At 57.5% G+C, this 27,763-nt stretch overlaps 13 non-coding genes and 3 pseudogenes across 13 annotated transcripts; all 16 read left to right on the plus strand.

Annotated features, from left to right (window-relative positions):
* Nucleotides 1-1,261: 1,261 nt before the first annotated feature.
* On the plus strand, nt 1,262-1,380 carry LOC143417895 (5S ribosomal RNA). The gene has a single exon (XR_013098043.1). It is a non-coding gene; the product is annotated as a 5S ribosomal RNA (ribosomal RNA).
* Nucleotides 1,381-2,431: 1,051 nt separating this feature from the next.
* LOC143417556 (5S ribosomal RNA) lies at nt 2,432-2,550 on the plus strand (annotated as a pseudogene).
* A 1,095-nt stretch (nt 2,551-3,645) lies between these two features.
* LOC143417618 (5S ribosomal RNA) lies at nt 3,646-3,764 on the plus strand. Its single transcript, XR_013097764.1, has one exon. It is a non-coding gene; the product is annotated as a 5S ribosomal RNA (ribosomal RNA).
* Nucleotides 3,765-5,415: 1,651 nt separating this feature from the next.
* Nucleotides 5,416-5,534, plus strand: LOC143417811 (5S ribosomal RNA). The gene has a single exon (XR_013097959.1). It is a non-coding gene; the product is annotated as a 5S ribosomal RNA (ribosomal RNA).
* Nucleotides 5,535-8,396: 2,862 nt separating this feature from the next.
* LOC143417469 (5S ribosomal RNA) lies at nt 8,397-8,515 on the plus strand. Its single transcript, XR_013097690.1, has one exon. It is a non-coding gene; the product is annotated as a 5S ribosomal RNA (ribosomal RNA).
* Nucleotides 8,516-9,729: 1,214 nt separating this feature from the next.
* LOC143417812 (5S ribosomal RNA) lies at nt 9,730-9,848 on the plus strand. The gene has a single exon (XR_013097960.1). It is a non-coding gene; the product is annotated as a 5S ribosomal RNA (ribosomal RNA).
* A 1,096-nt stretch (nt 9,849-10,944) lies between these two features.
* On the plus strand, nt 10,945-11,063 carry LOC143417878 (5S ribosomal RNA). The gene has a single exon (XR_013098026.1). It is a non-coding gene; the product is annotated as a 5S ribosomal RNA (ribosomal RNA).
* Nucleotides 11,064-12,866: 1,803 nt separating this feature from the next.
* LOC143417554 (5S ribosomal RNA) lies at nt 12,867-12,985 on the plus strand (annotated as a pseudogene).
* Nucleotides 12,986-14,556: 1,571 nt separating this feature from the next.
* LOC143417442 (5S ribosomal RNA) lies at nt 14,557-14,675 on the plus strand. The gene has a single exon (XR_013097663.1). It is a non-coding gene; the product is annotated as a 5S ribosomal RNA (ribosomal RNA).
* A 2,118-nt stretch (nt 14,676-16,793) lies between these two features.
* On the plus strand, nt 16,794-16,912 carry LOC143417168 (5S ribosomal RNA). The gene has a single exon (XR_013097385.1). It is a non-coding gene; the product is annotated as a 5S ribosomal RNA (ribosomal RNA).
* Nucleotides 16,913-19,533: 2,621 nt separating this feature from the next.
* LOC143417813 (5S ribosomal RNA) lies at nt 19,534-19,652 on the plus strand. The gene has a single exon (XR_013097961.1). It is a non-coding gene; the product is annotated as a 5S ribosomal RNA (ribosomal RNA).
* Nucleotides 19,653-21,025: 1,373 nt separating this feature from the next.
* On the plus strand, nt 21,026-21,144 carry LOC143417814 (5S ribosomal RNA). The gene has a single exon (XR_013097962.1). It is a non-coding gene; the product is annotated as a 5S ribosomal RNA (ribosomal RNA).
* Nucleotides 21,145-22,200: 1,056 nt separating this feature from the next.
* Nucleotides 22,201-22,319, plus strand: LOC143417874 (5S ribosomal RNA). The gene has a single exon (XR_013098022.1). It is a non-coding gene; the product is annotated as a 5S ribosomal RNA (ribosomal RNA).
* A 1,134-nt stretch (nt 22,320-23,453) lies between these two features.
* Nucleotides 23,454-23,572, plus strand: LOC143417532 (5S ribosomal RNA; annotated as a pseudogene).
* Nucleotides 23,573-24,862: 1,290 nt separating this feature from the next.
* Nucleotides 24,863-24,981, plus strand: LOC143417169 (5S ribosomal RNA). The gene has a single exon (XR_013097386.1). It is a non-coding gene; the product is annotated as a 5S ribosomal RNA (ribosomal RNA).
* Nucleotides 24,982-26,511: 1,530 nt separating this feature from the next.
* On the plus strand, nt 26,512-26,630 carry LOC143417843 (5S ribosomal RNA). The gene has a single exon (XR_013097990.1). It is a non-coding gene; the product is annotated as a 5S ribosomal RNA (ribosomal RNA).
* The last annotated feature ends 1,133 nt before the right edge of the window (nt 26,631-27,763 follow it).

Raw genomic sequence — 27,763 nt, forward strand, 5'->3', positions numbered from 1 at the left:
ACCACACCAGGGCCTGTGGCTCTTGCTCAGGCCACTTACACCACACCAGGGCCTGTGGCTCTGGCTGAGGCCACTTACACCACACCACGGCCTTATTTGCTTCTGAGGCCACTTACACCACACCAGGGCCTGTGGCTGCTGGCTGAGGCCACATACACCACACCAGGGCCTTAGTTGCTATTGAGGCCAATTACACCACACCAGGGCCTCTGGCACTGGCTGAGGCCACTTACACCACACCAGGGCCTGTGGCTGCTGGCCTCAGCCACTTACACCACACCAGGGCCTGTGGCTGCTGGATGAGGCGACTTACACCACACCAAGGCCTGTGGCTGCTGGCTGAGGCCACTTACACCACACCACGGCCTTAGTTGCTATTGAGGCCAATTACACCACACCAGGGCCTCTGGCACTGGCTGAGGCCACTTACACCACACCAGGGCCTGTGGCTGCTGGCCTCAGCCACTTACACCACACCAGGGCCTGTGGCTGCTGGATGAGGCGACTTACACCACACCAAGGCCTGTGGCTGCTGGCTGAGGCCACTTACACCACACCACGGCCTTAGTTGCTATTGAGGCCAATTACACCACACCAGGGCCTCTGGCACTGGCTGAGGCCAATTACACCACACCAGGGCCTCTGGCACTGGCTGAGGCCACTTACACCACACCAGGGCCTGTGGCTGCTGGCCTCAGCCACTTACACCACACCAGGGCCTGTGGCTGCTGGATGAGGCGACTTACACCACACCAAGGCCTGTGGCTGCTGGCTGAGGCCACTTACACCACACCACGGCCTTAGTTGCTATTGAGGCCAATTACACCACACCAGGGCCTCTGGCACTGGCTGAGGCCACATACACCACACCAGGGCCTTAGTTGCTATTGAGGCCAATTACACCACACCAGGGCCTGTGGCTGCTGGCTGAGGGCACTTACACCACACCAGTGCCTGTGGCTTCTGGCTGAGGCCACTTACACCACACCAAGGCCTGTGGCTCTTGCTCAGGCCACTCACATCACACCAGACCCTGCGCTTCTGGCCGAGGCCATCTTCACCAAACCAGGCCCTGTGCTGGTTCCTGAGGCCATCTTCAACAATCCAGGGTCTGTGCTGTTAGATAAATGCTAAACTGAGCCGTTGGGTTAGGGTATTATGCAAACATGCAGGTATGGTTAAAGGATTGTTTTCGTAACTTCAGGTACTTGCCACCTAATCAGTTGAATCCATAAATTGAGACATTGTGCTGGGGCCAGCAGCTTATGGCCATACCACCCTGAGCACGCCCGACCTCGTCTGATCTCGGAAGCTAAGCAGGGCTGGGCTTGGTTAGTACTTGGATGGGAGACTGCCTGGGAATACCTGGTGCTGTAAGCCTTTCATGTCATTGAACCGCTTTTGATCCAGAGAAGGGGTGTATTAAAAGACCAAAAGCAGCTGCCCATTAATGAGGGCACATTAACGACATTGCTTTTGGCTGTTTTCCAATGTCTTGTGCTGCTAGCTGATGCCACCTACACCACACCAGGGCCTGAGTGACCGGCTGGGGCCACTTACACCACATCAGGGCCTGTGGCTGCTGGCTGAGGCCACTTACACCACACCAGGGCCTGTGGCTGCTGGCTGAGGCCACTTACACCACACCAGGGCCTGTGGCTGCTGGCTGAGGCCACCTACACCACACCAGGGCCTTAGTTGCTATTGAGGCCAATTACACCACACCAGGGTCTGTGGCTCTTGCTCAGGCCACTTACACCACACCAGGGCCTGTGGCTGCTGGCTGAGGCCACCTACACCACACCAGGGCATTAGTTGCTATTGAGGCCAATTACACCACACCAGGGTCTGTGGCTCTTGCTCAGGCCACTTACACCACACCAGGGCCTGTGGCACTGGCTGAGGCCACTTACACCACACCAGGGCCTGTGGCTCTGGCTGAGGCCACTTACACCACACCAGGGCCTGTGGCTGCTGGCTGAGGCCACTTACACCACACCAGGGCCTGTGGCTGCTGGCTGAGGCCACTTACACCACACCAGGGCCTGTGGCTGCTGGCTGAGGCCACTTACACCACACCAGTGCCTGTGGCTTCTGGCTGAGGCCACTTACACCACACCAGGGCCTGTGGCTCTTGCTCAGGCCACTCACATCACACCAGGCCCTGCGCTTCTGGCCGAGGCCATCTTCACCAAACCAGGCCCTGTGCTGCTAGCTGTGGCCATGTACAACACACCAGGCCCTGTGCTGGTTCCTGAGGCCATCTTCAACAATCCAGGGCCTGTGCTGTTAGATAAATGCTAAACTGAGCCTTTGGGTTAGGGTATTATGCAAACATGCAGGTATGGTTAAAGGATTGTCTTCGTAACTTCAGGTACTTGCCACCTAATCAGTTGAATCCATAAATTGAGACATTGTGCTGGGGCCAGCAGCTTACGGCCATACCACCCTGAGCACTCCCGACCTCGTCTGATCTCGGAAGCTAAGCAGGGCTGGGCTTGCTTAGTACTTGGATGGGAGTATGCCTGGGAATACCTGGTGCTGTAAGCCTTTCATTTTCATGTCATTGAACCGCTTTTGATCCAGAGAAGGGGTGTATTAAAAGACCAAAAGCAGCTGCCCATTAATGAGGGCACATTAACGACATTGCTTTTGGCTGTTTTCCAATGTCTTGTGCTGCTAGCTGATGCCACCTACACCACACCAGGGCCTGAGTGACCGGCTGGGGCCACTTACACAACATCAGGGCCTGTGGCTGCTGGCTGAGGCCACTTACACCACACCAGGGCCTGTGGCTGCTGGCTGAGGCCACCTACACCACACCAGGGCCTTAGTTGCTATTGAGGCCAATTACACCACACCAGGGTCTGTGGCTCTTGCTCAGGCCACTTACACCACACCAGGGCCTCTGGCTGCTGGATGAGGCCACTTACACCACACGAGGGCATTAGTTGCTATTGAGGCCACTTACACCACACCAGGGCCTGTGGCTGCTGGCTGAGGCCACCTACACCACACCAGGGCATTAGTTGCTATTGAGGCCAATTACACCACACCAGGGTCTGTGGCTCTTGCTCAGGCCACTTACACCACACCAGGGCCTGTGGCACTGGCTGAGGCCACTTACACCACACCAGGACCTGTGGCTCTGGCTGAGGCCACTTACACCACACCAGGGCCTGTGGCTGCTGGCTGAGGCCACTTACACCACACCAGGGCCTGTGGCTGCTGGCTGAGGCCACTTACACCACACCAGGGCCTGTGGCTGCTGGCTGAGGCCACTTACACCACACCAGTGCCTGTGGCTTCTGGCTGAGGCCACTTACACCACACCAGGGCCTGTGGCTCTTGCTCAGGCCACTCACATCACACCAGGCCCTGCGCTTCTGGCCGAGGCCATCTTCACCAAACCAGGCCCTGTGCTGCTAGCTGTGGCCATGTACAACACACCAGGCCCTGTGCTGGTTCCTGAGGCCATCTTCAACAATCCAGGGCCTGTGCTGTTAGATAAATGCTAAACTGAGCCTTTGGGTTAGGGTATTATGCAAACATGCAGGTATGGTTAAAGGATTGTCTTCGTAACTTCAGGTACTTGCCACCTAATCACTTGAATCCATAAATTGAGACATTGTGCTGGGGCCAGCAGCTTACGGCCATACCACCCTGAGCACGCCCGACCTCGTCTGATCTCGGAAGCTAAGCAGGGCTGGGCTTGGTTAGTACTTGGATGGGAGACTACCTGGGAATACCTGGTGCTGTAAGCCTTTCATTTTCATGTCATTGAACCGCTTTTGATCCAGAGAAGGGGTGTATTAAAAGACCAAAAGCAGCTGCCCATTAATGAGGGCACATTAACGACATTGCTCTTGGCTGTTTTCCAATGTCTTGTGCTGCTAGCTGATGCCACCTACACCACACCAGGGCCTGAGTGACCGGCTGGGGCCACTTACACCACATCAGGGCCTGTGGCTGCTGGCTGAGGCCACTTACACCACACCAGGGCCTGTGGCTGCTGGCTGAGGCCACTTACACCACACCAGGGCATTAGTTGCTATTGAGGCCAATTACACCACACCAGGGTCTGTGGCTCTTGCTCAGGCCACTTACACCACACCAGGGCCTGTGGCACTGGCTGAGGCCACTTACACCACACCAGGGCCTGTGGCTGCTGGCTGAGGCCACCTACACCACACCAGGGCATTAGTTGCTATTGAGGCCAATTACACCACACCAGGGTCTGTGACTCTTGCTCAGGCCACTTAGACCACACCAGGGCCTGTGGCACTGGCTGAGGCCACTTACACCACACCAGGGCCTGTGGCTGCTGGCTGAGGCCACTTACACCACACCAGGGCCTGTGGCTCTGGCTGAGGTCACTTACACCACACCAGGGCCTGTGGCTGCTGGCTGAGGGCACTTACACCACACCAGTGCCTGTGGCTTCTGGCTGAGGCCACTTACACCACACCAGGGCCTGTGGCTCTTGCTCAGGCCACTTACACCACACCAGTGCCTGTGGCTGCTGGCTGAGGCCACTTACACCACACCAGGGCCTGTGGCTGCTGGCTGAGGCCACTTACACCACACCAGGGCCTGTGGCTGCTGGCTGAGGGCACTTACACCACACCAGTGCCTGTGGCTGCTGGCTGAGGTCACTTACACCACACCAGGGCATTAGTTGCTATTGAGGCCAATTACACCACACCAGGGTCTGTGACTCTTGCTCAGGCCACTTACACCACACCAGGGCCTGTGGCTGCTGGCTGAGGCCACTTACACCACACCAGGGCCTGTGGCTGCTGGCTGAGGCCACTTACACCACACCAGGGCCTGTGGCTGCTGGCTGAGGTCACTTACACCACACCAGGGCCTGTGGCACTGGCTGAGTCCACTTACACCACACCAGGGCCTGTGGCTGCTGGCTGAGGCCACTTACACCACACCAGGGCCTGTGGCTGCTGGCTGAGGTCACTTACACCACACCAGGGCCTGTGGCTGCTGGCTGAGGGCACTTACACCACACCAGGGCCTGTGGCTGCTGGCTGAGGCCACTTACACCGCACAAGGGCCTGTGGCTGCTGGCTGAGGCCACCTACACCACACCAGGGCCTGTGGCTCTTGCTCAGGCCACTCATATCACACCAGACCCTGTGCTTCTGGCCGAGGCCATCTTCACCAAACCTGGCCCTGTGCTGCTTGCTGTGGCCATGTACAACACACCAGGCCCTGTGCTGGTTCCAGAGGCCATCTTCAACAATCCAGGGCCTGTGCTGTTAGATAAATGCCAAACTGAGCCTTTGGGTTATGGTATTATGCAAACATGCATGTATGGTTATAGGATTGTCTTCGTAACTTCAGGTACTTGCCACCTAATCAGTTGAATCCATAAATTGAGACATTGTGCTGGGGCCAGCAGCTTACGGCCATACCACCCTGAGCACGCCCGACCTCGTCTGATCTCGGAAGCTAAGCAGGGCTGGGCTTGGTTAGTACTTGGATGGGAGACTGCCTGGGAATACCTGGTGCTGTAAGCCTTTCATTTTCATGTCATTGAACCGCTTTTGATCCAGAGAAGGGGTGTATTAAAAGACCAAAAGCAGCTGCCCATTAATGAGGGCACATTAACGACATTGCTTTTGGCTGTTTTCCAATGTCTTGTGCTGCTAGCTGATGCCACCTACACCACACCAGGGCCTGAGTGACCGGCTGGGGCCACTTACACCACATCAGGGCCTGTGGCTCTGGCTGAGGCCACTTACACCACACCAGGGCCTGTGGCTGCTGGCTGAGGCCACTTACACCACACCAGGGCCTGTGGCTGCTGGCTGAGGCCACCTACACCACACCAGGGCCTTAGTTGCTATTGAGGCCACTTACACCACACCAGGGCCTGTGGCTGCTGGCTGAGGCCACATACACCACACCAGGGCCTTAGTTGCTATTGAGGCTAATTACACCACACCAGGGCCTGTGGCTCTTGCTCAGGCCACTTACACCACACCAGGGCCTGTGGCTGCTGGATGAGGCCACTTACACCACACCAGGGCATTAGTTGCTATTGAGGCCACTTACACCACACCAGGGCCTGTGGCTGCTGGCTGAGGCCACCTACACCACACCAGGGCATTAGTTGCTATTGAGGCCAATTATACCACACCAGGGTCTGTGGCTCTTGCTCAGGCCACTTACACCACACCAGGGCCTGTGGCACTGGCTCAGGCCACTTACACCACACCAGGGCCTGTGGCTGCTGGCTGAGGCCACCTACACCACACCAGGGCATTAGTTGCTATTGAGGCCAATTACACCACACCAGGGTCTGTGGCTCTTGCTCAGGCCACTTACACCACACCAGGGCCTGTGGCACTGGCTGAGGCCACTTACACCACACCAGGGCCTGTGGCTGCTGGCTGAGGCCACCTACACCACACCAGGGCATTAGTTGCTATTGAGGCCAATTACACCACACCAGGGTCTGTGACTCTTGCTCAGGCCACTTACACCACACCAGGGCCTGTGGCACTGGCTGAGGCCACTTACACCACACCAGGGCCTGTGGCTGCTGGCTGAGGCCACTTACACCACACCAGGGCCTGTGGCTGCTGGCTGAGGTCACTTACACCACACCAGGGCCTGTGGCTGCTGGCTGAGGCCACTTACACCACACCAGTGCCTGTGGCTTCTGGCTGAGGCCACTTACACCACACCAGGGCCTGTGGCTCTTGCTCAGGCCACTTACACCACACCAGGGCCTGTGGCTGCTGGCTGAGGCCACTTACACCACACCAGGGCCTGTGGCTGCTGGCTGAGGGCACTTACACCACACCAGTGCCTGTGGCTGCTGGCTGAGGCCACTTACACCACACCAGGGCATTAGTTGCTATTGAGGCCCCTTACACCACACCAGGGCCTGTGGCACTGGCTGAGGCCACTTACACCACACCAGGGCCTGTGGCTGCTGGCTGAGGCCACCTACACCACACCAGGGCATTAGTTGCTATTGAGGCCAATTACACCACACCAGGGTCTGTGACTCTTGCTCAGGCCACTTACACCACACCAGGGCCTGTGGCACTGGCTGAGTCCACTTACACCACACCAGGGCCTGTGGCTGCTGGCTGAGGCCACTTACACCACACCAGGGCCTGTGGCTGCTGGCTGAGGTCACTTACACCACACCAGGGCCTGTGGCTGCTGGCTGAGGGCACTTACACCACACCAGTGCCTGTGGCTTCTGGCTGAGGCCACTTACACCACACCAGGGCCTGTGGCTGCTGGCTCAGGCCACTTACACCACACCAGGGCCTGTGGCTGCTGGCTGAGGCCACTTACACCACACCAGGGCCTGTGGCTGCTGGCTGAGGCCACTTACACCACACCAGTGCCTGTGGCTGCTGGCTGAGGCCACTTACACCACACCAGGGCATTAGTTGCTATTGAGGCCCCTTACACCACACCAGGGCCTGTGGCTGCTGGCTGAGGCCACTTACACCACACCAGGGCCTGTGGCACTGGCTGAGGCCACTTACACCACACCAGGGCCTGTGGCTGCTGGCTGAGGCCACCTACACCACACCAGGGCATTAGTTGCTATTGAGGCCAATTACACCACACCAGGGTCTGTGGCTCTTGCTCAGGCCACTTACACCACACCAGGGCCTGTGGCACTGGCTGAGGCCACTTACACCACACCAGGGCCTGTGGCTCTGGCTGAGGCCACTTACACCACACCAGGGCCTGTGGCTGCTGGCTGAGGCCACTTACACCACACCAGGGCCTGTGGCTGCTGGCTGAGGCCACTTACACCACACCAGGGCCTGTGGCTCCTGGCTGAGGTCACATACACCACACCATGGCCTTATTTGCTTCTGAGGCCACTTACACCACACCAGGGCCTGTGGCTGCTGGCTGAGGCCACATACACCACACCAGGGCCTTAGTTGCTATTGAGGCCAATTACACCACACCAGGGCCTGTGGCTCTTGGTCAGGCCACTTACTCCACACCAGGGCCTGTGGCTCTTGCTCAGGCCACTTACACCACACCAGGGCCTGTGGCTCTTGCTCAGGCCACTTACACCACACCAGGGCCTGTGGCTCTTGCTCAGGCCACTCATATCACACCAGGCCCTGTGCTTCTGGCCGAGGCCATCTTCACCAAACCAGGCCCTGTGCTGCTAGCTGTGGCCATGTACAACACACCAGGCCCTGTTCTGGTTCCTGAGGCCATCTTCAACAATCCAGGGCCTGTGCTGTTGGATAAATGCTAAACTGAGCCTTTGGGTTAGGGTATTATGCAAACATGCAGGTATGGTTATAGGATTGTCTTCGTAACTTCAGGTACTTGCCACCTAATCACTTGAATCCATAAATTGAGACATTGTGCTGGAGCCAGCAGCTTACGGCCATACCACCCTGAGCACGCCCGACCTCGTCTGATCTCGGAAGCTAAGCAGGACTGGGCTTGGTTAGTACTTGGATGGGAGACTTCCTTGGAATACCTGGTGCTGTAAGCCTTTCATTTTCATGTCATTGAACCGCTTTTGATCCAGAGAAGGGGTGTATTAAAAGACCAAAAGCAGCTGCCCATTAATGAGGGCACATTAACGACATTGCTTTTCGCTCTTTTCCAATGTCTTGTGCTGCTAGCTGATGCCACCTACACCACACCAGGGCCTGAGTGACCGGCTGGGGCCACTTACACCACATCAGGGCCTGTGGCTGCTGGCTGAGGCCACTTACACCACACCAGGGCCTGTGGCTGCTGGCTGAGGCCACTTACACCACACCAGGGCCTGTGGCTGCTGGCTGAGGCCACCTACACCACACCAGGGCCTTAGTTGCTATTGAGGCCAATTACACCACACCAGGGCCTGTGGCTCTTGCTCAGGCCACTTACACCACACCAGGGCCTGTGGCTGCTGGCTGAGGCCACTTACACCACACCAGGGCATTAGTTGCTATTGAGGCCACTTACACCACACCAGGGCCTGTGCCTGCTGGCTGAGGCCACTTACACCACACCAGGGCATTAGTTGCTATTGAGGCCACTTACACCACACCAGGGCCTGTGCCTGCTGGCTGAGGCCACCTACACCACACCAGGGCATTAGTTGCTATTGAGGCCAATTACACCACACCAGGGTCTGTGGCTCTTGCTCAGGCCACTTACACCACACCAGGGCCTGTGGCACTGGCTCAGGCCACTTACACCACACCAGGACCTGTGGCTGCTGGCTGAGGCCACTTACACCACACCAGGGCCTGTGGCTGCTGGCTGAGGCCACTTACACCATACCAGGGCCTGTGGCTGCTGGCTGAGGCCACTTACACCACACCAGGGCCTGTGGCTGCTGGCTGAGGCCACTTACACCACACCAGTGCCTGTGGCTTCTGGCTGAGGCCACTTACACCACACCAGGGCCTGTGGCTCTTGCTCAGGCCACTCACATCACACCAGGCCCTGCGCTTCTGGCCGAGGCCATCTTCACCAAACCAGGCCCTGTGCTGCTAGCTGTGGCCATGTACAACACACCAGGCCCTGTGCTGGTTCCTGAGGCCATCTTCAACAATCCAGGGCCTGTGCTGTTAGATAAATGCCAAACTGAGCCTTTGGGTTAGGGTATTATGCAAACATGCAGGTATGGTTAAAGGATTGTCTTCGTAACTTCAGGTACTTGCCACCTAATCAGTTGAATCCATAAATTGAGACATTGTGCTGGGGCCAGCAGCTTACGGCCATACCACCCTGAGCACGCCCGACCTCGTCTGATCTCGGAAGCTAAGCAGGGCTGGGCTTGGTTAGTACTTGGATGGGAGACTGCCTGGGAATACCTGGTGCTGTAAGCCTTTCATTTTCATGTCATTGAACCGCTTTTGATCCAGAGAAGGGGTGTATTAAAAGACCAAAAGCAGCTGCCCATTAATGAGGGCACATTAACGACATTGCTTTTGCCTGTTTTCCAATGTCTTGTGCTGCTAGCTGATGCCACCTACACCACACCAGGGCCTGAGTGACCGGCTGGGGCCACTTACACCACATCAGGGCCTGTGGCTGCTGGCTGAGGCCACTTACACCACACCAGGGCCTGTGGCTGCTGGCTGAGGCCACTTACACCACACCAGGGCCTGTGGCTGCTGGCTGAGGCCACCTACACCACACCAGGGCCTTAGTTGCTATTGAGGCCAATTACACCACACCAGGGCCTGTGGCTGCTGGATGAGGCCACTTACACCACAGCAGGGCATTAGTTGCTATTGAGGCCACTTACACCACACCAGGGCCTGTGGCTGCTGGCTGAGGCCACTTACACCACACCAGGGCATTAGTTGCTATTGAGGCCAATTACACCACACCAGGGTCTGTGGCTCTTGCTCAGGCCACTTACACCACACCAGGGCCTGTGGCACTGGCTCAGGCCACTTACACCACACCAGGACCTGTAGCTCTGGCTGAGGCCACTTACACCACACCAGGGCCTGTGGCTGCTGGCTGAGGCCACTTACACCACACCAGGGCCTGTGGCTGCTGGCTGAGGCCACTTACACCACACCAGGGCCTGTGGCTGCTGGCTGAGGCCACTTACACCACACCAGTGCCTGTGGCTTCTGGCTGAGGCCACTTACACCACACCAGGGCCTGTGGCTCTTGCTCAGGCCACTCACATCACACCAGGCCCTGCGCTTCTGGCCGAGGCCATCTTCACCAAACCAGGCCCTGTGCTGCTAGCTGTGGCCATGTACAACACACCAGGCCCTGTGCTGGTTCCTGAGGCCATCTTCAACAATCCAGGGCCTGTGCTGTTAGATAAATGCCAAACTGAGCCTTTGGGTTAGGGTATTATGCAAACATGCAGGTATGGTTAAAGGATTGTCTTCGTAACTTCAGGTACTTGCCACCTAATCAGTTGAATCCATAAATTGAGACATTGTGCTGGGGCCAGCAGCTTATGGCCATACCACCCTGAGCACGCCCGACCTCGTCTGATCTCGGAAGCTAAGCAGGGCTGGGCTTGGTTAGTACTTGGATGGGAGACTACCTGGGAATACCTGGTGCTGTAAGCCTTTCATTTTCATGTCATTGAACCGCTTTTGAGCCAGAGAAGGGGTGTATTAAAAGACCAAAAGCAGCTGCCCATTAATGAGGGCACATTAACGACATTGCTTTTGGCTGTTTTCCAATGTCTTGTGCTGCTAGCTGATGCCACCTACACCACACCAGGGCCTGAGTGACCGGCTGGGGCCACTTACACCACATCAGGGCCTGTGGCTCTTGCTCAGGCCACTTACACCACACCAGGGCCTGTGGCTGCTGGCTGAGGCCACTTACACCACACCAGGGCCTGTGGCTGCTGGCTGAGGCCACCTACACCACACCAGTGCCTGTGGCTGCTGGCTGAGGCCACTTACACCACACCAGGGCATTAGTTGCTATTGAGGCCCCTTACACCACACCAGGGCCTGTGGCACTGGCTGAGGCCACTTACACCACACCAGGGCCTGTGGCTGTTGGCTGAGGCCACCTTCACCACACCAGGGCATTAGTTGCTATTGAGGCCAATTACACCACACCAGGGTCTGTGACTCTTGCTCAGGCCACTTACACCACACCAGGGCCTGTGGCACTGGCTGAGTCCACTTACACCACACCAGGGCCTGTGGCTGCTGGCTGAGGCCACTTACACCACACCAGGGCCTGTGGCTGCTGGCTGAGGTCACTTACACCACACCAGGGCCTGTGGCTGCTGGCTGAGGGCACTTACACCACACCAGGGCCTGTGGCTGCTGGCTGAGGGCACTTACACCACACCAGTGCCTGTGGCTTCTGGCTGAGGCCACTTACACCACACCAGGGCCTGTGGCTGCTGGCTCAGGCCACTTACACCACACCAGGGCCTGTGGCTGCTGGCTGAGGCCACTTACACCACACCAGTGCCTGTGGCTGCTGGCTGAGGCCACTTACACCACACCAGGGCATTAGTTGCTATTGAGGCCCCTTACACCACACCAGGGCCTGTGGCTGCTGGCTGAGGCCACTTACACCACACCAGGGCCTGTGGCACTGGCTGAGGCCACTTACACCACACCAGGGCCTGTGGCTGCTGGCTGAGGCCACCTACACCACACCAGGGCATTAGTTGGTATTGAGGCCACTTACACCACACCAGGGCCTGTGGCTGCTGGCTGAGGCCACTTACACCACACCAGGGCCTGTGGCTGCTGGCTGAGGCCACATACACCACACCACGGCCTTATTTGCTTCTGAGGCCACTTACACCACACCAGTGCCTGTGGCTCCTGGCTGAGGTCACATACACCACACCACGGCCTTATTTGCTTCTGAGGCCACTTACACCACACCAGGGCCTGTGGCTGCTGGCTGAGGCCACATACACCACACCAGGGCCTTAGTTGCTATTGAGGCCAATTACACCACACCAGGGCCTGTGGCTCTTGCTCAGGCCACTTACACCACACCAGGGCCTGTGGCTCTTGCTCAGGCCACTTACTCCACACCAGGGCCTGTGGCTCTTGCTCAGGCCACTTACACCACACCAGGGCCTGTGGCTCTTGCTCAGGCCACTCATATCACACCAGGCCCTGTGCTTCTGGCCGAGGCCATCTTCCCCAAACCAGGCCCTCTGCTGCTAGCTGTGGCCATGTACAACACACCAGGCCCTGTTCTGGTTCCTGAGGCCATCTTCAACAATCCAGGGCCTGTGCTGTTGGATAAATGCTAAACTGAGCCTTTGGGTTAGGGTATTATGCAAACATGCAGGTATGGTTATAGGATTGTCTTCGTAACTTCAGGTACTTGCCACCTAATCACTTGAATCCATAAATTGAGACATTGTGCTGGGGCCAGCAGCTTACGGCCATACCACCCTGAGCACGCCCGACCTCGTCTGATCTCGGAAGCTAAGCAGGGCTGGGCTTGGTTAGTACTTGGATGGGAGACTTCCTTGGTGTACCTGGTGCTGTAAGACTTTCATTTTCATGTCATTGAACCGCTTTTGATCCAGAGAAGGGGTGTATTAAAAGACCAAAAGCAGCTGCCCATTAATGAGGGCACATTAACGACATTGCTTTTGGCTCTTTTCCAATGTCTTGTGCTGCTAGCTGATGCCACCTACACCACACCAGGGCCTGAGTGACCGGCTGGGGCCACTTACACCACATCAGGGCCTGTGGCTCTGGCTGAGGCCACTTACACCACACCAGTGCCTGTGGCTGCTGGCTCAGGCCACTTACACCACACCAGGGCCTGTGGCTGCTGGCTGAGGTGACTTACACCACACCAGGGCCTGTGGCTGCTGGCTGAGGGCACTTACACCACACCAGTGCCTGTGGCTTCTGGCTGAGGCCACTTACACCACACCAGGGCCTGTGGCTGCTGGCTCAGGCCACTTACACCACACCAGGGCCTGTGGCTGCTGGCTGAGGCCACTTACACCACACCAGGGCCTGTGGCTGCTGGCTGAGGCCACTTACACCACACCAGGGCCTGTGGCTGCTGGCTGAGGGCACTTACACCACACCAGTGCCTGTGGCTTCTGGCTGAGGCCACTTACACCACACCAGGGCCTGTGGCTGCTGGCTCAGGCCACTTACACCACACCAGGGCCTGTGGCTGCTGGCTGAGGCCACTTACACCACACCAGTGCCTGTGGCTGCTGGCTGAGGCCACTTACACCACACCAGGGCATTAGTTGCTATTGAGGCCCCTTACACCACACCAGGGCCTGTGGCTGCTGGCTGAGGCCACTTACACCACACCAGGGCCTGTGGCACTGGCTGAGGCCACTTACACCACACCAGGGCCTGTGGCTGCTGGCTGAGGCCACCTACACCACACCAGGGCATTAGTTGGTATTGAGGCCACTTACACCACACCAGGGCCTGTGGCTGCTGGCTGAGGCCACTTACACCACACCAGGGCCTGTGGCTGCTGGCTGAGGCCACTTACACCACACCAGGGCCTGTAGCTCCTGGCTGAGGTCACATACACCACACCACGGCCTTATTTGCTTCTGAGGCCACTTACACCACACCAGGGCCTGTGGCTGCTGGCTGAGGCCACATACACCACACCAGGGCCTTAGTTGCTATTGAGGCCAATTACACCACACCAGGGCCTGTGGTCTTGCTCAGGCCACATACACCACACCAGGGCCTGTGGCTCTTGCTCAGGCCACTTACTCCACACCAGGGCCTGTGGCTCTTGCTCAGGCCACTTACACCACACCAGGGCCTGTGGCTCTTGCTCAGGCCACTCATATCACACCAGGCCCTGTGCTTCTGGCCGAGGCCATCTTCCCCAAACCAGGCCCTCTGCTGCTAGCTGTGGCCATGTACAACACACCAGACCCTGTTCTGGTTCCTGAGGCCATCTTCAACAATCCAGGGCCTGTGCTGTTGGATAAATGCTAAACTGAGCCTTTGGGTTAGGGTATTATGCAAACATGCAGGTATGGTTATAGGATTGTCTTCGTAACTTCAGGTACTTGCCACCTAATCACTTGAATCCATAAATTGAGACATTGTGCTGGGGCCAGCAGCTTACGGCCATACCACCCTGAGCACGCCCGACCTCGTCTGATCTCGGAAGCTAAGCAGGGCTGGGCTTGGTTAGTACTTGGATGGGAGACTTCCTTGGAATACCTGGTGCTGTAAGACTTTCATTTTCATGTCATTGAACCGCTTTTGATCCAGAGAAGGGGTGTATTAAAAGACCAAAAGCAGCTGCCCATTAATGAGGGCACATTAACGACATTGCTTTTGGCTCTTTTCCAATGTCTTGTGCTGCTAGCTGATGCCACCTACACCACACCAGGGCCTGAGTGACCGGCTGGGGCCACTTACACCACATCAGGGCCTGTGGCTCTGGCTGAGGCCACTTACACCACACCAGGGCCTGTGGCTGCTGGCTGAGGCCACTTACACCACACCAGGGCCTGTGGCTGCTGGCTGAGGCCACTTACACCACACCAGGGCCTGTGGCTGCTGGCTGAGGCCACTTACACCACACCAGGGCCTGTGGCTGCTGGCTGAGGCCACTTAAACCACACCAGGGCCTGTGGCTGCTGGCTGAGGCCACTTACACCACACAAGGGCCTGTGGCTGCTGGCTGAGGCCACTTACACCACACCAGGGCCTGTGGCTGCTGGCTGAGGCCACTTACACCACACAAGGGCCTGTGGCTGCTGGCTGAGGCCACCTACACCACACCAGGGCCTGTGGCTCTTGCTCAGGCCACTCATATCACACCAGACCCTGTGCTTCTGGCCAAGGCCATCTTCACCAAACCTGGCCCAGTGCTGCTTGCTGTGGCCATGTACAACACACCAGGCCCTGTGCTGCTGGCTGAGGCCACTTACACCACACCAGGGCCTTAGTTGCTATTGAGGCCACTTACACCACACCAGGGCCTTATTTGCTTCTGAGGCCACTTACACCACACCAGGGCCTGTGGCTGCTGGCTGAGGCCACCTACACCACACCAGGGCATTAGTTGCTATTGAGGCCAATTACACCACACCAGGGTCTGTGACTCTTGCTCAGGCCACTTACACCACACCAGGGCCTGTGGCACTGGCTGAGTCCACTTACACCACACCAGGGCCTGTGGCTGCTGGCTGAGGCCACTTACACCACACCAGGGCCTGTGGCTGCTGGCTGAGGTCACTTACACCACACCAGGGCCTGTGGCTGCTGGCTGAGGGCACTTACACCACACCAGTGCCTGTGGCTTCTGGCTGAGGCCACTTACACCACACCAGGGCCTGTGGCTGCTGGCTCAGGCCACTTACACCACACCAGGGCCTGTGGCTGCTGGCTGAGGCCACTTACACCACACCAGGGCCTGTGGCTGCTGGCTGAGGCCACTTACACCACACCAGTGCCTGTGGCTGCTGGCTGAGGCCACTTACACCACACCAGGGCATTAGTTGCTATTGAGGCCCCTTACACCACACCAGGGTCTGTGGCTCTTGCTCAGGCCACTTACACCACACCAGGGCCTGTGGCACTGGCTGAGGCCACTTACACTACACCAGGGTCTGTGGCTCTGGCTGAGGCCACTTACACCACACCAGGGCCTGTGGCTGCTGGCTGAGGCCACTTACACCACACCAGGGCCTGTGGCTGCTGGCTGAGGCCACTTACACCACACCAGGGCCTGTGGCTCCTGGCTGAGGTCACATACACCACACCACGGCCTTATTTGCTTCTGAGGCCACTTACACCACACCAGGGCCTGTGGCTGCTGGCTGAGGCCACATACACCACACCAGGGCCTTAGTTGCTATTGAGGCCAATTACACCACACCAGGGCCTGTGGTCTTGCTCAGGCCACTTACACCACACCAGGGCCTGTGGCTCTTGCTCAGGCCACTTACTCCACACCAGGGCCTGTGGCTCTTGCTCAGGCCACTTACACCACACCAGGGCCTGTGGCTCTTGCTCAGGCCACTTACACCACACCAGGGCCTGTGGCTCTTGCTCAGGCCACTCATATCACACCAGGCCCTGTGCTTCTGGCCGAGGCCATCTTCACCAAACCAGGCCCTGTGCTGCTAGCTGTGGCCATGTACAACACACCAGGCCCTGTTCTGGTTCCTGAGGCCATCCTCAACAATCCAGGGCCTGTGCTGTTGGATAAATGCTAAACTGAGCCTTTGGGTTAGGGTATTATGCAAACATGCAGGTATGGTTATAGGATTGTCTTTGTAACTTCAGGTACTTGCCACCTAATCAGTTGAATCCATACATTGAGACATTGTGCTGGGGTCAGCAGCTTACGGCCATACCACCCTGAGCACGCCCGACCTCGTCTGATCTCGGAAGCTAAGCAGGGCTGGGCTTGGTTAGTACTTGGATGGGAGACTTCCTTGGAATACCTGGTGCTGTAAGCCTTTCATTTTCATGTCATTGAACCGCTTTTGATCCAGAGAAGGGGTGTATTAAAAGACCAAAAGCAGCTGCCCATTAATGAGGGCACATTAACGACATTGCTTTTGGCTCTTTTCCAATGTCTTGTGCTGCTAGCTGATGCCACCTACACCACACCAGGGCCTGAGTGACCGGCTGGGGCCACTTACACCACATCAGGGCCTGTGGCTCTGGCTGAGGCCACTTACACCACACCAGGGCCTGTGGCTGCTGGCTGAGGCCACTTACACCACACCAGGGCCTGTGGCTGCTGGCTGAGGCCACCTACACCACACCAGGGCCTTAGTTGCTATTGAGGCCAATTACACCACACCAGGGTCTGTAGCTCTTGCTCAGGCCACTTACACCACACCAGGGCCTGTGGCTGCTGGCTGAGGCCACTTACACCACACCAGGGCCTGTGGCTGCTGGCTGAGGCCACTTACACCACACCAGGGCCTGTGGCTGCTGGCTGAGGCCACTTACACCACACAAGGGCCTGTGGCTGCTGGCTGAGGCCACCTACACCACACCAGGGCCTGTGGCTTCTGGCTGAGGCCACTTACACCACACCAGGGCCTGTGGCTCTTGCTCAGGCCACTCATATCACACCAGACCCTGTGCTTCTGGCCAAGGCCATCTTCACCAAACCTGGCCCAGTGCTGCTTGCTGTGGCCATGTACAAGACACAAGGCCCTGTGCTGCTGGCTGAGGCCACTTACACCACACCAGGGCCTTATTTACTTCTGAGGCCACTTACACCACACCAGGGCCTGTGGCTGCTGGCTGAGGCCACTTACACCACACCAGGGCCTTAGTTGCTATTGAGGCCACTTACACCACACCAGGGCCTGTGGCTGCTGGCTGAGGCCACTTACACCACACCAGGGCCTGTGGCTGCTGGCTGAGGCCACCTACACCACACCAGGGCATTAGTTGCTATTGAGGCCAATTACACCACACCAGGGTCTGTGACTCTTGCTCAGGCCACTTACACCACACCAGGGCCTGTGGCACTGGCTGAGGCCACTTACACCACACCAGGGCCTGTGGCTGCTGGCTGAGGCCACCTACACCACACCAGGGCATTAGTTGCTATTGAGGCCAATTACACCACACCAGGGTCTGTGACTCTTGCTCAGGCCACTTACACCACACCAGGGCCTGTGGCACTGGCTGAGGCCACTTACACCACACCAGGGCCTGTGGCTGCTGGCTGAGGCCACCTACACCACACCAGGGCATTAGTTGCTATTGAGGCCAATTACACCACACCAGGGTCTGTGGCTCTTGCTCAGGCCACTTACACCACACCAGGGCTTGTGGCTGCTGGATGAGGCGACTTACACCACACCAGGGCCTTAGTTGCTATTGAGGCCAATTACACCACACCAGGGCCTTAGTTGCTATTGAGGCCAATTACACCACACCAGGGCCTGTGGCTGCTGGCTGAGGCCACTTACACCACACCAGGGCATTAGTTGCTATTGAGGCCACTTACACCACACCAGGGCCTGTGGCACTGGCTGAGGCCACTTACACCACACCAGGGCCTGTGGCTGCTGGCTGAGGCCACCTACACCACACCAGGGCATTAGTTGTTATTGAGGCCAATTACACCACACCAGGGTCTGTGAATCTTGCTCAGGCCACTTACACCACACCAGGGTCTGTGGCTCTTGCTCAGGCCACTTACACCACACCAGGGCCTGTGGCACTGGCTGAGGCCACTTACACCACACCAGGGCCTGTGGCTGCTGGCTGAGGCCACCTACACCACACCAGGGCATTAGTTGCTATTGAGGCCAATTACACCACACCAGGGTCTGTGACTCTTGCTCAGGCCACTTACACCACACCAGGGCCTGTGGCACTGGCTGAGGCCACTTACACCACACCAGGGCCTGTGGCTGCTGGCTGAGGCCACCTACACCACACCAGGGCATTAGTTGCTATTGAGGCCAATTACACCACACCAGGGTCTGTGGCTCTTGCTCAGGCCACTTACACCACACCAGGGCCTGTGGCACTGGCTGAGGCCAATTACACCACACCAGGGCCTGTGGCTCTGGCTGAGGCCACTTACACCACACCAGGGCCTGTGGCTGCTGGCTGAGGCCACTTACACCACACCAGGGCCTGTGGCTGCTGGCTGAGGCCACTTACACCACACCAGGGCCTGTGGCTGCTGGCTGAGGCCACTTACACCACACCAGGGCCTGTGGCTGCTGGCTGAGGCCACTTACACCACACCAGTGCCTGTGGCTTCTGGCTGAGGCCACTTACACCACACCAGGGCCTGTGGCTCTTGCTCAGGCCACTCATATCACACCAGGCCCTGCGCTTCTGGCCGAGGCCATCTTCACCAAACCAGGCCCTGTGCTGCTAGCTGTGGCCATGTACAACACACAAGGCCCTGTGCTGGTTCCTGAGGCCATCTTCAACAATCCAGGGCCTGTGCTGTTAGATAAATGCTAAACTGAGCCTTTGGGTTAGGGTATTATGCAAACATGCAGGTATGGTTAAAGGATTGTCTTCGTAACTTCAGGTACTTGCCACCTAATCAGTTGAATCCATAAATTGAGACATTGTGCTGGGGCCAGCAGCTTACGGCCATACCACCCTGAGCACGCCCGACCTCGTCTGATCTCGGAAGCTAAGCAGGGCTGGGCTTGGTTAGTACTTGGATGGGAGACTGCCTGGGAATACCTGGTGCTGTAAGCCTTTCATTTTCATGTCATTGAACCGCTTTTGATCCAGAGAAGGGGTGTATTAAAAGACCAAAAGCAGCTGCCCATTAATGAGGGCACATTAACGACATTGCTTTTGGCTGTTTTCCAATGTCTTGTGCTGCTAGCTGATGCCACCTACACCACACCAGGGCCTGTGGCTGCTGGCTGGGGCCACTTACACCACATCAGGGCCTGTGGCTGCTGGCTGAGGCCACTTACACCACACCAGGGCCTGTGGCTGCTGGCTGAGGCCACTTACACCACACCAGGGCATTAGTTGCTATTGAGGCCAATTACACCACACCAGGGTCTGTGGCTCTTGCTCAGGCCACTTACACCACACCAGGGCCTGTGGCACTGGCTGAGGCCACTTACACCACACCAGGGCCTGTGGCTGCTGGCTGAGGCCACTTACACCACACCAGGGCCTGTGGCTGCTGGATGAGGCGACTTACACCACACCAAGGCCTGTGGCTGCTGGCTGAGGCCACTTACACCACACCAGGGCCTTAGTTGCTATTGAGGCCACTTACACCACACCAGGGCCTGTGGCTGCTGGCTGTGGCCATGTACACCACACCAGGGCCTGTGGCTGCTGGCTGAGGCCACATACACCACCCCAGGGCCTTAGTTGCTATTGAGGCCAATTACACCACACCAGGGCCTGTGGCACTGGCTGAGGCCACTTACACCACACCAGGGCCTGTGGCTGCTGGCTGAGGCCACCTACACCACACCAGGGCATTAGTTGCTATTGAGGCCAATTACACCACACCAGGGTCTGTGGCTCTTGCTCAGGCCACTTACACCACACCAGGGCCTGTGGCTCTGGCTGAGGCCACTTACACCACACCAGGGCCTGTGGCTGCTGGCTGAGGCCACTTACACCACACCAGGGCCTGTGGCTGCTGGCTGAGGCCACTTACACCACACCAGGGCCTGTGGCTGCTGGCTGAGGCCACTTACACCACACCAGGGCCTGTGGCTGCTGGCTGAGGCCACTTACACCACACCAGTGCCTGTGGCTTCTGGCTGAGGCCACTTACACCACACCAGGGCCTGTGGCTCTTGCTCAGGCCACTCACATCACACCAGGCCCTGCGCTTCTGGCCGAGGCCATCTTCACCAAACCAGGCCCTGTGCTGCTAGCTGTGGCCATGTACAACACACCAGGCCCTGTGCTGGTTCCTGAGGCCATCTTCAACAATCCAGGGCCTGTGCTGTTAGATAAATGCTAAACTGAGCCTTTGGGTTAGGGTATTATGCAAACATGCAGGTATGGTTAAAGGATTGTCTTCGTAACTTCAGGTACTTGCCACCTAATCAGTTGAATCCATAAATTGAGACATTGTGCTGGGGCCAGCAGCTTACGGCCATACCACCCTGAGCACGCCCGACCTCGTCTGATCTCGGAAGCTAAGCAGGGCTGGGCTTGGTTAGTACTTGGATGGGAGACTGCCTGGGAATACCTGGTGCTGTAAGCCTTTCATTTTCATGTCATTGAACCGCTTTTGATCCAGAGAAGGGGTGTATTAAAAGACCAAAAGCAGCTGCCCATTAATGAGGGCACATTAACGACATTGCTTTTGGCTGTTTTCCAATGTCTTGTGCTGCTAGCTGATGCCACCTACACCACACCAGGGCCTGTGGCTGCTGGCTGAGGCCACTTACACCACACCAGGGCCTGTGGCTGCTGGCTGAGGCCACTTACACCACACCAGGGCATTAGTTGCTATTGAGGCCAATTACACCACACCAGGGTCTGTGGCTCTTGCTCAGGCCACTTACACCACACCAGGGCCTGTGGCACTGGCTGAGGCCACTTACACCACACCAGGGCCTGTGGCTGCTGGCTGAGGCCACTTACACCACACCAGGGCCTGTGGCTGCTGGATGAGGCGACTTACACCACACCAAGGCCTGTGGCTGCTGGCTGAGGCCACTTACACCACACCAGGGCCTTAGTTGCTATTGAGGCCACTTACACCACACCAGGGCCTGTGGCTGCTGGCTGTGGCCATGTACACCACACCAGGGCCTGTGGCTCTGGCTGAGGCCACATACACCACCCCAGGGCCTTAGTTGCTATTGAGGCCAATTACACCACACCAGGGCCTGTGGCACTGGCTGAGGCCACTTACACCACACCAGGGCCTGTGGCTGCTGGCTGAGGCCACTTACACCACACCAGGGCCTGTGGCTGCTGGCTGAGGACACTTACACCACACCAGGGCCTGTGGCTCTGGCTCAGGCCACTCATATCACACCAGACCCTGTGCTTCTGGCCGAGGCCATCTTCACCCAACCAGGCCCTGTGCTGCTAGCTGTGGCCATGTACAACACACCAGGCCCTGTGCTGGTTCCAGAGGCCATCTTCAACAATCCAGGGCCTGTGCTGTTGGATAAATGCCAAACTGAGCCTTTGGGTTAGGGTATTATGCAAACATGCAGTTATGGTTATAGGATTGTCTTCGTAACTTCAGGTACTTGCCACCTAATCACTTGAATCCATAAATTGAGACATTGTGCTGGGGCCAGCAGCTTACGGCCATACCACCCTGAGGACGCCCGACCTCGTCTGATCTCGGAAGCTAAGCAGGGCTGGGCTTGGTTAGTACTTGGATGGGAGACTGCCTGGGAATACCTGGTGCTGTAAGCCTTTCATTTTCATGTCATTGAACTGCTTTTGATCCAGAGAAGGGGTGTATTAAAAGACCAAAAGCAGCTGCCCATTAATGAGGGCACATTAACGACACTGCTTTTGGCTGTTTTCCAATGTCTTGTGCTGCTAGCTGATGCCACCTACACCACACCAGGGCCTGAGTGACCGGCTGGGGCCACTTACACCACATCAGGGCCTGTGGCTCTGGCTGAGGCCACTTACACCACACCAGGGCTTGTGGCTGCTGGATGAGGCGACTTACACCACACCAAGGCCTGTGGCTGCTGGCTGAGGCCACCTACACCACACCAGGGCCTGAGTGACCGGCTACGGCCACTTACACCACATCAGGGCCTGTGGCTGCTGGCTGAGGCCACTTACACCACACCAGGGCCTGTGGCTGCTGGCTGAGGCCACTTACACCACACCAGGGCATTAGTTGCTATTGAGGCCAATTACACCACACCAGGGCCTGTGGCTCTGGCTGAGGCCGCTTACACCACACCAGGGCCTGTGGCTGCTGGATGAGGCGACTTACACCACACCAAGGCCTGTGGCTGCTGGCTGAGGCCACTTACACCACACCAGGGCCTTAGTTGCTATTGAGGCCACTTACACCACACCAGGGCCTGTGGCTGCTGGCTGAGGCCACATACACCACACCACGGCCTTATTTGCTTCTGAGGCCACTTACACCACACCAGGGCCTGTGGCTGCTGGCTGAGGCCACTTACTCCACACCAGGGCCTGTTGCTCTTGCTAAGGCCACTTACACCACACCAGGGCCTGTGGCTCTTGCTCAGGCCACTTACTCCACACCAGGGCCTGTGGCTCTTGCTCAGGCCACTCATATCACACCAGGCCCTGTGCTTCTGGCCGAGGCCATCTTCACCAAACCAGGCCCTGTGCTGCTAGCTTTGGTCATGTACAACACACCAGGCCCTGTTCTGGTTCCTGAGGCCATCTTCAACAATCCAGGGCCTGTGCTGTTGGATAAATGCTAAACTGAGCCTTTGGGTTAGGGTATTATGCAAACATGCAGGTATGGTTATAGGATTGTCTTCGTAACTTCAGGTACTTGCCACCTAATCAGTTGAATCCATAAATTGAGACATTGTGCTGGGGCCAGCAGCTTACGGCCATACCACCCTGAGCACCCCCGACCTCGTCTGATCTCGGAAGCTAAGCAGGGCTGGGCTTGGTTAGTACTTGGATGGGAGTATGCCTGGGAATACCTGGTGCTGTAAGCCTTTCATTTTCATGTCATTGAACCGCTTTTGATCCAGAGAAGGGGTGTATTAAAAAACCAAAAGCAGCTGCCCATTAATGAGGGCACATTAACGACATTGCTTTTGGCTGTTTTCCAATGTCTTGTGCTGCTAGCTGATGCCACATACACCACACCAGGGCCTGAGTGACCGGCTGGGGCCACTTACACCACATCAGGGCCTGTGGCTGCTGGCTGAGGCCACTTACACCACACCAGGGCCTGTGGCTGCTGGCTGAGGCCACTTATACCACACCAGGGCATTAGTTGCTATTGAGGCCAATTACACCACACCAGGGTCTGTGGCTCTTGCTCAGGCCACTTACACCACACCAGGGCCTGTGGCACTGGCTGAGGCCACTTACACCACACCAGGGCCTGTGGCTGCTGGCTGAGGCCACTTACACCACACCAGTGCATTAGTTGCTATTGAGGCCAATTACACCACACAAGGGTCTGTGGCTCTTGCTCAGGCCACTTACACCACACCAGGGCCTGTGGCACTGGCTGAGGCCACTTACACCACACCAGGGCCTGTGGCTGCTGGCTGAGGCCACTTACACCACACCAGGGCCTGTGGCTGCTGGCTGAGGCCACTTACACCACACCAGGGCCTGTGGCTGCTGGCTGAGGCCACTTACACCACACCAGTGCCTGTGGCTTCTGGCTGAGGCGACTTACACCACACCAAGGCCTGTGGCTGCTGGCTGAGGCCACTTACACCACACCAGGGCCTTAGTTGCTATTGAGGCCACTTACACCACACCAGGGCCTGTGGCTCCTGGCTGAGGCCACATACACCACACCACGGCCTTATTTGCTTCTGAGGCCACTTACACCACACCAGGGCCTGTGGCTGCTGGCTGAGGCCACATACACCACACCAGGGCCTTAGTTGCTATTGAGGCCAATTACACCACACCAGGGCCTGTGGCTCTTGCTCAGGCCACTTACTCCACACCAGGGCCTGTGGCTCTTGCTCAGGCCACTCATATCACACCAGGCCCTGTGCTTCTGGCCGAGGCCATCTTCACCAAACCAGGCCCTGTGCTGCTAGCTGTGGCCATGTACAACACACAAGGCCCTGTTCTGGTTCCTGAGGCCATCTTCAACAATCCAGGGCCTGTGCTGTTGGATAAATGCTAAACTGAGCCTTTGGGTTAGGGTATTATGCAAACATGCAGGTATGGTTATAGGATTGTCTTCGTAACTTCAGGTACTTGCCACCTAATCACTTGAATCCATAAATTGAGACATTGTGCTGGGGCCAGCAGCTTACGGCCATACCACCCTGAGCACGCCCGACCTCGTCTGATCTCGGAAGCTAAGCAGGGCTGGGCTTGGTTAGTACTTGGATGGGAGACTTCCTTGGAATACCTGGTGCTGTAAGCCTTTCATTTTCATGTCATTGAACCGCTTTTGATCCAGAGAAGGGGTGTATTAAAAGACCAAAAGCAGCTGCCCATTAATGAGGGCACATTAACGACATTGCTTTTGGCTCTTTTCCAATGTCTTGTGCTGCTAGCTGATGCCACCTACACCACACCAGGGCCTGAGTGACCGGCTGGGGCCACTTACACCACATCAGGGCCTGTGGCTCTGGCTGAGGCCACTTACACCACACCAGGGCCTGTGGCTGCTGGCTGAGGCCACTTACACCACACCAGGGCCTGTGGCTGCTGGCTGAGGCCACTTACACCACACCAGGGCCTGTGGCTGCTGGCTGAGGCCACTTACACCACACCAGGGCCTGTGGCTGCTGGCTGAGGCCACTTAAACCACACCAGGGCCTGTGGCTGCTGGCTGAGGCCACTTACACCACACAAGGGCCTGTGGCTGCTGGCTGAGGCCACTTACACCACACCAGGGCCTGTGGCTGCTGGCTGAGGCCACTTACACCACACAAGGGCCTGTGGCTGCTGGCTGAGGCCACCTACACCACACCAGGGCCTGTGGCTCTTGCTCAGGCCACTCATATCACACCAGACCCTGTGCTTCTGGCCAAGGCCATCTTCACCAAACCTGGCCCAGTGCTGCTTGCTGTGGCCATGTACAACACACCAGGCCCTGTGCTGCTGGCTGAGGCCACTTACACCACACCAGGGCCTTAGTTGCTATTGAGGCCACTTACACCACACCAGGGCCTGTGGCTCTTGCTCAGGCCACTTACACCACACCAGGGCCTGTGGCTGCTGGATGAGGCCACTTACACCACACCAGGGCATTAGTTGCTATTGAGGCCACTTACACCACACCAGGGCCTGTGGCTGCTGGCTGAGGCCACCTACACCACACCAGGGCATTAGTTGCTATTGAGGCCAATTACACCACACCAGGGTCTGTGGCTCTTGCTCAGGCCACTTACACCACACCAGGGCCTGTGGCACTGGCTGAGGCCACTTACACCACACCAGGACCTGTGGCTCTGGCTGAGGCCACTTACACCACACCAGGGCCTGTGGCTGCTGGCTGAGGCCACTTACACCACACCAGGGCCTGTGGCTGCTGGCTGAGGCCACTTACACCACACCAGGGCCTGTGGCTGCTGGCTGAGGCCACTTACACCACACCAGGGCCTGTGGCTTCTGGCTGAGGCCACTTACACCACACCAGGGCCTGTGGCTCTTGCTCAGGCCACTCACATCACAACAGGCCCTGCGCTTCTGGCCGAGGCCATCTTCACCAAACCAGGCCCTGTGCTGCTAGCTGTGGCCATGTACAACACACCAGGCCCTGTGCTGGTTCCTGAGGCCATCTTCAACAATCCAGGGCCTGTGCTGTTAGATAAATGCTAAACTGAGCCTTTGGGTTAGGGTATTATGCAAACATGCAGGTATGGTTAAAGGATTGTCTTCGTAACTTCAGGTACTTGCCACCTAATCAGTTGAATCCATAAATTGAGACATTGTGCTGGGGCCAGCAGCTTACGGCCATACCACCCTGAGCACGCCCGACCTCGTCTGATCTCGGAAGCTAAGCAGGGCCGGGCTTGGTTAGTACTTGGATGGGAGACTACCTGGGAATACCTGGTGCTGTAAGCCTTTCATTTTCATGTCATTGAACCGCTTTTGATCCAGAGAAGGGGTGTATTAAAAGACCAAAAGCAGCTGCCCATTAATGAGGGCACATTAACGACATTGCTTTTGGCTGTTTTCCAATGTCTTGTGCTGCTAGCTGATGCCACCTACACCACACCAGGGCCTGAGTGACCGGCTGGGGCCACTTACACCACATCAGGGCCTGTGGCTGCTGGCTGAGGCCACTTACACCACACCAGGGCCTGTGGCTGCTGGCTGAGGCCACTTACACCACACCAGGGCATTAGTTGCTATTGAGGCCAATTACACCACACCAGGGTCTGTGGCTCTTGCTCAGGCCACTTACACCACACCAGGGCCTGTGGCACTGGCTGAGGCCACTTACACCACACCAGGGCCTGTGGCTGCTGGCTGAGGGCACTTACACCACACCAGTGCCTGTGGCTTCTGGCTGAGGCCACTTACACCACACCAGGGCCTGTGGCTCTTGCTCAGGCCACTTACACCACACCAGTGCCTGTGGCTGCTGGCTGAGGCCACTTACACCACACCAGGGCCTGTGGCTGCTGGCTGAGGCCACTTACACCACACCAGGGCCTGTGGCTGCTGGCTGAGGGCACTTACACCACACCAGTGCCTGTGGCTGCTGGCTGAGGTCACTTACACCACACCAGGGCATTAGTTGCTATTGAGGCCAATTACACCACACCAGGGTCTGTGACTCTTCCTCAGGCCACTTACACCACACCAGGGCCTGTGGCTGCTGGCTGAGGTCACTTACACCACACCAGGGCATTAGTTGCTATTGAGGCCAATTACACCACACCAGGGTCTGTGACTCTTGCTCAGGCCACTTACACCACACCAGGGCCTGTGGCACTGGCTGAGTCCACTTACACCACACCAGGGCCTGTGGCTGCTGGCTGAGGCCACTTACACCACACCAGGGCCTGTGGCTGCTGGCTGAGGTCACTTACACCACACCAGAGCCTGTGGCTGCTGGCTGAGGGCACTTACACCACACCAGTGCCTGTGGCTTCTGCCTGAGGCCACTTACACCACACCAGGGCCTGTGGCTGCTGGCTGAGGCCACTTACACCACACAAGGGCCTGTGGCTGCTGGCTGAGGCCACCTA

This window comes from Maylandia zebra, linkage group LG3 (assembly GCF_041146795.1).
Source record: "Maylandia zebra isolate NMK-2024a linkage group LG3, Mzebra_GT3a, whole genome shotgun sequence".
Lineage (NCBI taxonomy): Eukaryota > Metazoa > Chordata > Actinopteri > Cichliformes > Cichlidae > Maylandia > Maylandia zebra.